Here is a 9,160-nt window from a genome sequence, read left to right as displayed (position 1 = left end):
ACAGCTCGCTGCACCCGCACTGCGAGGGGGACCCAAGTTCCCATCAGCAAAAACACGTGGGTTTGCTATCCTGGCTCCAAAATGGTGGAATGAGCTCCCCATTGACATCAGGACAGCAGAAAGCTTACACATCTTCCGGCGCAGACTGAAAACTCATCTCTTTCGACTCCACTTCGAGCAATAGAAGTACTATCAAAGCACTTATATACTAATAAAGGACTGGCTTATCTAAATTCAGTTGGGTAGCACTTGAAATGTTTTGGCTCTATGAAACCTGATGTACTTATATGATTCTGTTTTCTTCAAGATATAACGAGGGGTTACGTAGGGTAACCCTTGTTATATAAACACAGACGGAGCCCTCTACTCTGGGCCCTGGGTGTTTCTCAATGTCGAGTACGCACAGTTGGTAGCGAGGCAAGAATACTTCCTGGCATTCGGAAAAAGAAGAGTGGAACAGGCGAGCAAGTGTGCGTCATATGAGAGGCCCCGCCTTACATTTTCCGCCACAGATTTGGGGAAATTGGTCCGTGCGCTTTTGCACGCATTCAGGTAGGCCCACCCCGGGGCCGGCTACGTCTATAGAATTCTTAGTAGATGTATGCTCGCATGATAAGGTAGTACACATAGAGTCCAGTAGAGGGCTCCGCCTGTGTTTATATAAAAAGGGTTACCATACGTAACCCCTCGTTTCAGACAGAGGGTGAAAAGAGGTGTTGCAGCACAGGCAGTATGAGAACAATAAACAGCTTTTTGAACATTAAAGCATGGAGACATGTCACTGAAGAAGAGCTAAATCTAATATGAAAATGAGCAAAATATCCTCTCCAAAAAACTGAATTTACTGTCCTATTGTTAATTAATACAGACGTGCACTAACTACGGGCACTTGCCTTGTTCATGGACACGCTGCAGTGCTGCGTTGCTGCAGAATGAATATTGTGGTAACGGATAGATTGTTGCATCTGCCACTGTACAATTATAGGGTTTGTTTATTATTTATTATGGGGAAGGACATTTTGACATCTAAGCACACTCTCTCTGTCTCACACACACACACACACTTCACATATATCCAATGTAAAGCCCACATTGGACCTTCAGTACCCAGTAATAATAGGCAGACAGCAGTTATATCTATACCATAAATCATAATTACACACCGACCCTGCAGAACATTAATTACATACAGTTAACAGACGCATGCGACAAGAAGACATCACAACCATCATTACATAATTCCATTTATTTGTCTCTAAACAAAAAGCTTGTTATGTCCAAAGACAACATGCTAACACTACATGTGTTTTTATAAATAGTAACAAACCACTGTTGGTGAAGATACTCACAGTTCAGAGGGCGTTATTGAATTTCAGTTCAATAAAGTATTTAGTGTACATCAAAATCATGTAAATAAAAAGTATTTTTACAATGGACACTAATTAAATGTAATATCTCCACAAATTTCAAACGTTTCAGTTTTTTCAGTGTACTTTGCAATAACCATTGAGATGCTGCTCTTGCATTGTGTAGTATAATTGTGACCTGAGGGGGAAATAACTTAACTGTCAAAATGCACTTGGCCAGACCGGCTTGGTGGAGCTAAGGCCTCTCCACTCTCTGGGTGCGTTTAGCCTCAGCAACTAGCTGGGTGATGCTGCCATCTCCCATTCACTTTAATTGAGAGGCAGCAAAGATCAGAAAATAAAAAAGACAAGACAAAGCAGAGAAAGTATTACAAAAAAGGTATTTAGTTACTACAGATGTAGCAATACTGGTTATGTGATCTGTGTGGTTACCAGTCTACTTTAATTCTCACCAAATACAGTATTAATGAAAGATAATACCTTATTTAGATCAGAATGGCTAAATCGAGTAAATGAAATTTACGGAATGGAGAAAATAACCCTGAGAATCAGAAACCAAGTTTCTTTGATGAAAGATGGGGGAAATTGCTAAATGATAGAAAACAAAACATTTATAATGACCAGGTGGAAAGATCAGACAATTATTGTACGTATGAGTAATAATGTTGTATCCATTCTGTTTATTTGTAACCTATATATTATAACTTAATTTCAATTTGTTTATTTATTTATTTATTTATTATTTGTTCATTTTTGTGTGTTGTGTAGTTAATTATGTATCTTTGTTATATGCCTTGTAATTAGATAATTTCTTAAAATGCAAAAGAAAAATTAATATATACATTAAAACAAGTACAAAGACAGTTTGCGGCATACTGTGTCTTGTGAATGTTGGAGTTTTTGTAACTTTTTGAATTATGTTTTACCTGTCCTGCTTCATGTGTGAAGGGACTAATCCTGGGTTTAAGCTTTCTGAAGCACCGTGAGGTTAGGTGTCGGCGTCCGACACACATTTCTAAAAACCACAGAGATGTTGTTTGGTTCCACTTGAAAAAAAATAGGATTAATTAAACATTCCGGTTGACTTTGAAAAACAAATATATCCAAAATCCAAATATAATTATTCTGATCAGGCTATCGTCAGAAATAAGGTGACAAAAACAATTCCCTAAATGGTGCTCCAGAAGTACTTAAAACAATGTGCCAAATAAAGTGTCAAATAATGTGGTTGGAAAACTGTAGGCCTTCCACAATCTAACCAAATAATTAAATGTAACCTGTTAAGCCACAGGGGGGCCCCCCAACGTTTTTTTTCGAGACTGTGTCTCAGGGCTTCTTAACATTTATGAAACTATTAATGTGTAGCACCAGATTAACGGGAAGGATCTCAGCTAACTGAAGATATTAACAATTTTTACCGAAACAAAACACAAGTCTCATAAGAAGCGTCTAAATGACCCCTGAGCGAAAAAAAAGCAAACTGACTTTGGCACAGAACTCAAGATAAAGATACCCTTATTACTTATCGTAACTGCACATACAATATATCCGATTAAAGCTGAGACTCCACAGATGATATAGGTATAGTATCATCACTGAGTGATCCGAACTCGGGACAGGGGAAGCAAACACAGACATCACAACACGTACCTTTACGGAGCTTTTACGGGAGATCGTCTAACCGTTGCTGTCAATCTGATCAAAAGACGTGTTCAATGGCATTAAAACGAAAAAACGCGGCTGAATCGGTTAATCCATAGGTTAATAATGTGTCTGTCGCTTTGAAACATTTTTTTATAATTCATAATTCAATTTTTATTTAAACATTGGAGAAAGAAAGTTAGCTGCTAATGGTAGCCAACAGAGTGTGCAGTCCGGTTTTGGCTACGCGTCACTCTCACTCCTTATTTGGTAACGTGTTTGTGTGTGTAGAACTTTCCCTCGATTCCATTGGCTCTAGCGGTTATAAAGAGATTTCATTCGTCAAAATCGACCAAGGGGGGCCAGAGATATGGAAAATCCACCCAAATGACCCCAGAAGTGTTTTTTTTTTGCTAAATCTCTCTAAAAAGGTCACATTTCACTTGTTTTGCATCAATCTTGATACAGGGTACTTATTATATGTTGTACTTTGGATTCATAAAGCTTTTGGTCTACTAACCCATCATCCAAGGGTAGTTTTCACTATAAGTACAAAATATTTTTTGGATGGACACTATAATGTTCAATCTGAATTTTCTTTAAAATAAAAAACATCTATATTCATTCTGACTTTTCTACATCCAACTCACAGGTTTATCATTACTTTGAGAACAAAGATTATTAATTCAACCCTTTTTAGAAGGGAAGATATGGTCATTTGTTCTGGGAATGTCATGTTCGAGCCTGAGACCTGAAAAACAGGCTCAGGGTTGAACAGGGCCTCGGCTGTGGAGGCTGACGTCATTCATTCCTAAAAAGTGTCCATATCAAAATGTAATTATGGTGATATTAGACTAGTAAATATCCTTAGAGTTCTTAAAATATATTTAATAGGTAATGCTATAACTCAAATATAAGATATTTCCATCATAAATCAAAAGGCTGTTAATGGCTCCAATACCTTTCGTTCAGAGGAGGTTGAATTTCGTTTGATTTGGAATATTCTAGCCTTTTAAGTTAATGAAAGGAGACCTTTAGTTTTATAATGCAGTTCTCTCCTGATCTTTTTCCCCTGTTTTTGTTTATTTTATTGTTACTTCTCTCATTCACTGTTGTATCAGGACACATTTCAACAGTATTAAAAAACATTGATTAAGTTACAGTTACAACAGATGTAGAGATCTTGTTTCATCGTAGATATTTGTGTCATCTGGGTGGATCAAAGTTGAGTTTACCGTAATTTCCACCATATAGAGTGAGATCTGAAAGAGTTTGGACCCACCCCCAACCGAGGGACGCACACCTCAAGGTGCTTTTCTAATCATTAGGTTAGAAAGTAAACACTTACTTTGGAGACCAAACATCCTGTATAATGCAAAACCTGCCTCAGTACACCTGCACACAATAAGCAGGAGTTCTGATCACTTTGATCCTCTGCTGCCATCTTCTGGCAAGGCCACATAAACATGATGATGCTTCAAGGTAACATGCAGGTAATCAAATAAGTTAGAACTGATCCCATCTCCCAATATAATGAATTATTTAAATGAATATTATTATTTTCTTAATAATCACACCTTTTACCAACAATTCAACCTAATAGTGTGGTAAAATGAATATGAATATGGGCAGGCAAGGCAAATATCCAAAATGTTCACAAATCTTTAAAATGTCTTACATACATTTTAAGAGTATGTATTTTATCATAAAAAAAACATTGTCAAGTTGGTTCTTGTTTTTCAGTTGTAATACATCGTTTTAAGTTTTACATACTTTTGTTACATTGTATGAAAATCAATTCTACATTTGAGGTGCTTTTGTAATCATTAGGTTAGAAAGTAAACACTTACAGAAAGGCTTACAAAACAGTCTGCAATGGGATGTGGAACTCTGCTGCTATAAAGCAGTATGATAAAATACTACTTTCACATGTTAAGGTAACCGTGTATCCACTGCATCCATAACCTCTATTTTCTTCTAGGATATTTTAGTGGTGTGTGTGTGTTAAATATCAATAGATATCCAAAAGAAAAGCCAGGATAAAAACTAAAAGATAATCCCAAAGTGTCCTCCTTTTTGGTGTTATGGAAATGGCCACCCTAACTCAACCACACAGAAGTCAAATGTGCCCTAGTACATTTGCACAACGTTTACATTTCCGTTATGTCATCTTTTCTTGTTTTAGTGTATTGTGCAAGATTAAATAACACACAATCAAAAAACAGTAACAGTAGATAACATTTAAATGTAATGTTATTTAACAACACAACCTAACATTTAGTTGATACTGTGACAGTAGACTGCTGTCCTGTGGTTGAATCAGAGTCAGACCCATCACTGCAGTACACTACAGCTTTAAGAGGGGAGACAGAAAGTTCATAAATTAGAAATAGTGTTGACAAAATGATAAATATATCGATAGGGGATATTTGAAATTGTGTAAGGGTCCAAAATGCCAAATTCAGTTTCAGTAGTGGTCGCAGTTTAGCAGCAGCATGTTAGACAAAAACAAACCTGCCTGTCGGCCAAACCACTGTCTGCCCACCCTGACCTCTACCACCAATGAATGTATGGCGAAGCACAGTGGAAGAATCTCCTCAACACAGGAGATAACAAGGGGCTTCACTTTGTGCTTGTGACATTTTTAATCCACTATACGTAAGTTTACATACAAAAGTCGTTTTTTACTGGCATCTGCTTCGCAACTGCTCCTTTGTAGATGGTACACCATCTGAGACTGAGTGGATCCTTAAAGTATGCTTAACATTTTAAAGCAAACACTTACCCGTTTCCTCTGCCACAGTGTGGGAGCTAGGCTGTTCCAACTCCTCAGGCTGACCAGCCGAATCTTTAGCCACTGTAACATTATGGAGCTTGTTATCTCCTGTGCTGAGGGCTCCCCCCCGTCCGCCTATAGGCAGACAGAGAAAGTCCCCAGACCTGTATGGGTTCACTATGCACATCCTCTCCCGAGTCCCTAAGGAGCGCAAGTGCCCCCATGTCCCCCACACTCAGACATTGACCCAGTGCAGAGTATGTGCGGACAATAGTGTGGAGGGCTCTCCCCCACTGCCCCCAGGCAGGCGAGGCGAGCACTCCAGCCCCGTAAGGGCCCAGTGCGCACTACGTCCCCCGCGACCCTCCAGGGGGCCCAGAAAAAACGTAAGCGCATTTACGTCCGGGGAGGGGGTCAGATGCACACTGAATAATATATTGTAGGGCCATACCTATATAAAACATGTCTGTGAATTTTTTTTTTCAAAATTCCAAACAGATCGGGGGGTTACGGATTGTAACCCTAGTTATAAGCACTATTATAAGCACAGACAGAGCCCTCTACTGGACTCTATGGGTACTACTCTCTATCATGCTGTGCGTGCTTTCACCTACTGAGTTACGTAAACGTAGCCGGCCAATCGGGGCGAGCCTACCTGAATGCGCGCGCAGGCCCACTGTATATAAGGCGGCTATGCCCTCCGCCCGCTATCCTACACACTCTTCAGCGAGCGGACAAGGAAAGACAGGGCCCCCAGGTAGAGGGCTCCGCCTGTGCTTATATAACTAGGGTTACAATACGTAACCCCCTGTTATATTTCACACAGGCTCCACCCTCTACTGGACTCTATGGGTACAGTGGGTGGAGCCCCGATGTATAAACGCCCTGTTGTACAACAACATCGACCCACCACACCGTCCCTGACCAGCTTTTGGCTAACATCCAATGCATCCCCTCTTCCTCCCATCCGGTTGTAACCATGGAGAAGTCGGGGCCGCAACTTGGATAAGGCACACTCACACACGCTTACCTCGTGTAGAGTGTGTGCATGAAGAATTGTGCGGAGACTCCGTCTGGAGCCTACCGCGCACCATGTTCCCCAGGTCCCTCAGGAGCATGGGAAAACATAAGTGCACCACGTCTCCCACACTCACACACGCTCCGTGTAGACTAGGCATGGACAATAGTGAGGAAGGCTCTCCCAGCCCTGTATGGGGCTGATTGCGCACCATGTCTCCCGAGTCCCTTAGGAGCATGGGAAAACACAAGTGCTTTATGTCCAGGGGGGGTCCTACTGACCCACAGCCACCCCCCCTCTCACCAGTCATGCGTTGCCTCGGCAAGCACAGACGACGAGAAGGAGCCTGACATGTCCAGGAGATAACATTTTATGAAAGAGCCTGGCGTAGACCAAGACGCCGCCGTCCATATATCTTCTACACTCACGCCGCTGAATAACGCTGTTGCCACAGCCCGTGTNTTTGAGGTCTGCGGCCCTCAGTGATAGGTGATGGGCTTCGAATTCAGGGGGAGAGCAAAGTTCGAGTCCCACTGCAGTCAGCATGTCGTTGTGTCCCTGAAGACACTTCACCCCAAATTGCTCCTGTGGGGATTGCCCACAGTATTGAGTATGTAAATCGCTTTGGATAAAAGCGTCTAACAAGTAACATGTAATGTAATGTTTGTTTAATTGAGGTGAACATGGTTGCCATTTCTGAAACACTGTGTATAATTCAATGGTTTGACATTTTTAAAATGTAACGTATTTTTTGGTTCCCAACTAATTGGGGATATAATTATATATCATATGAAACTATTTTGGGATGAGGGGTTTGTAGAAAGCTTTTTTTAAACAATTTGATGTGTGATAGTTTTACAATCTGTTGGGAAAATGGAAGAAGAATACCGGTTCAAAGCAGTATTCAATGTTTAGTTCAGATTAGCTCAGGCCTGCGTAAGCCATAAACATGACAGTCATATGCCTGTCTCCATAGATGCTGAATCATCATGTTAATCGTTGTCACATAGCTATCATATTCCTAAAACAGTCCTGACGCTCTTCTAGGTAATCTTACATCCTGTTACGCACACAGCTACGTAGGACCTTTGTTATCATGTGCTACTCTGATATTAGAAGAGTACATTCAGTATTTTCCTAACACAATCTTAACGGTCTAGCTGTGCGAGATGGTTCAATCTTCTTAAGAACAGCTCTGAGTAGATTCTATAATAGGAAAAACATGTTTACAAATGTTAGGAGAGCTGCCAAAGTAGGGGTATCTAAACGTTTATATGTTTAGATTAAAAGCATTAGAAATATATTAGTCAGTTAATATTCATGCAAAGTCATGCCACTGTGCCTCCAGGGAAGAAAGGAAATCTCCTTTAGGCGAAGACAGAATACTTTCTATCCGTTTAATTCTCTGAGCTGTCAGCACTGCCTTAAAAACAAGATTGCTTCTTATCTCCCGTAGTAAAAGGGTATAGGATGTTTGACGTTTTAATATATTGTACATACTGTTTAGCAGAGAAGCCAAACAAACAAAGTCCAGATTTGGCTAGAGGGTGACGACTCAAAAGAGAGTTTTCAGCAGAAAAGAAAAACGGAAGATGTTGTCCTCCTTTTCCTGCCTATTCTTCTACAAATAGCAGATTCTTTGGAGTCATTGGGTTGAATGATATGAAAGATATTGAAAAGACACAAGATTTTCTGATAAAAACAGCAGGATTTTCATAAAAATATAAATAGGAAATGCAAAAAACACTCAAATCCCATAAAAGGAGGCGGGTGTTACTAATGCTGCTAAAAACAGACCTTTCAGTAAAAGAAACTGTGAATTTTCAATAACAAATAGAATTTATACTAAAATACTGTTAAAAAAGATTTGCCCTACTTGTCGCGTTTACAATGCTGTATTGATTTTGGGTCATTTGTTATTCCAAAGTTGTGTCTAAAGTTTTAGCTGTCGATGCAGGTCAGTCTAATCATCAGTTCAAACATTGAGAACTTTTCCCCAAAACTTAGAGACACACAGGGTCTCTGGAGAAACTTCAAAACAGAATATTCTGGAAAGCTGGTAGAGACGATCAGAAAAGCCCCCGGGGGAATTGTTTCTGATATGAAGTGCTGACAAAAACCCTACAGAGTAAACACGTAACGTCAGCATTCAGTCGGACAAACGGCCACAACATTTTCTCAGAGGCTTTGGAAAAGTCCACCAACACTGACTGGACTTCTAGGAGTAATGATTTATTACCAATTACTCACAGGCTTCTCTCTCGATTAAACATTTTTGTTTATAGCATTTTCAGAAAATAGTTTAAAACGCCTTTTGCAATTTCCCTGAGCTTCTCATGTGAAATACTATACAGCTTG

This window comes from Notothenia coriiceps, unplaced genomic scaffold, assembly GCF_000735185.1.
Source record: "Notothenia coriiceps isolate Sejong01 unplaced genomic scaffold, NC01 NC01_scaffold00038207, whole genome shotgun sequence".
In the NCBI taxonomy this organism is placed as follows: domain Eukaryota; kingdom Metazoa; phylum Chordata; class Actinopteri; order Perciformes; family Nototheniidae; genus Notothenia; species Notothenia coriiceps.
Note: the sequence above shows the minus strand (reverse complement) of the source record.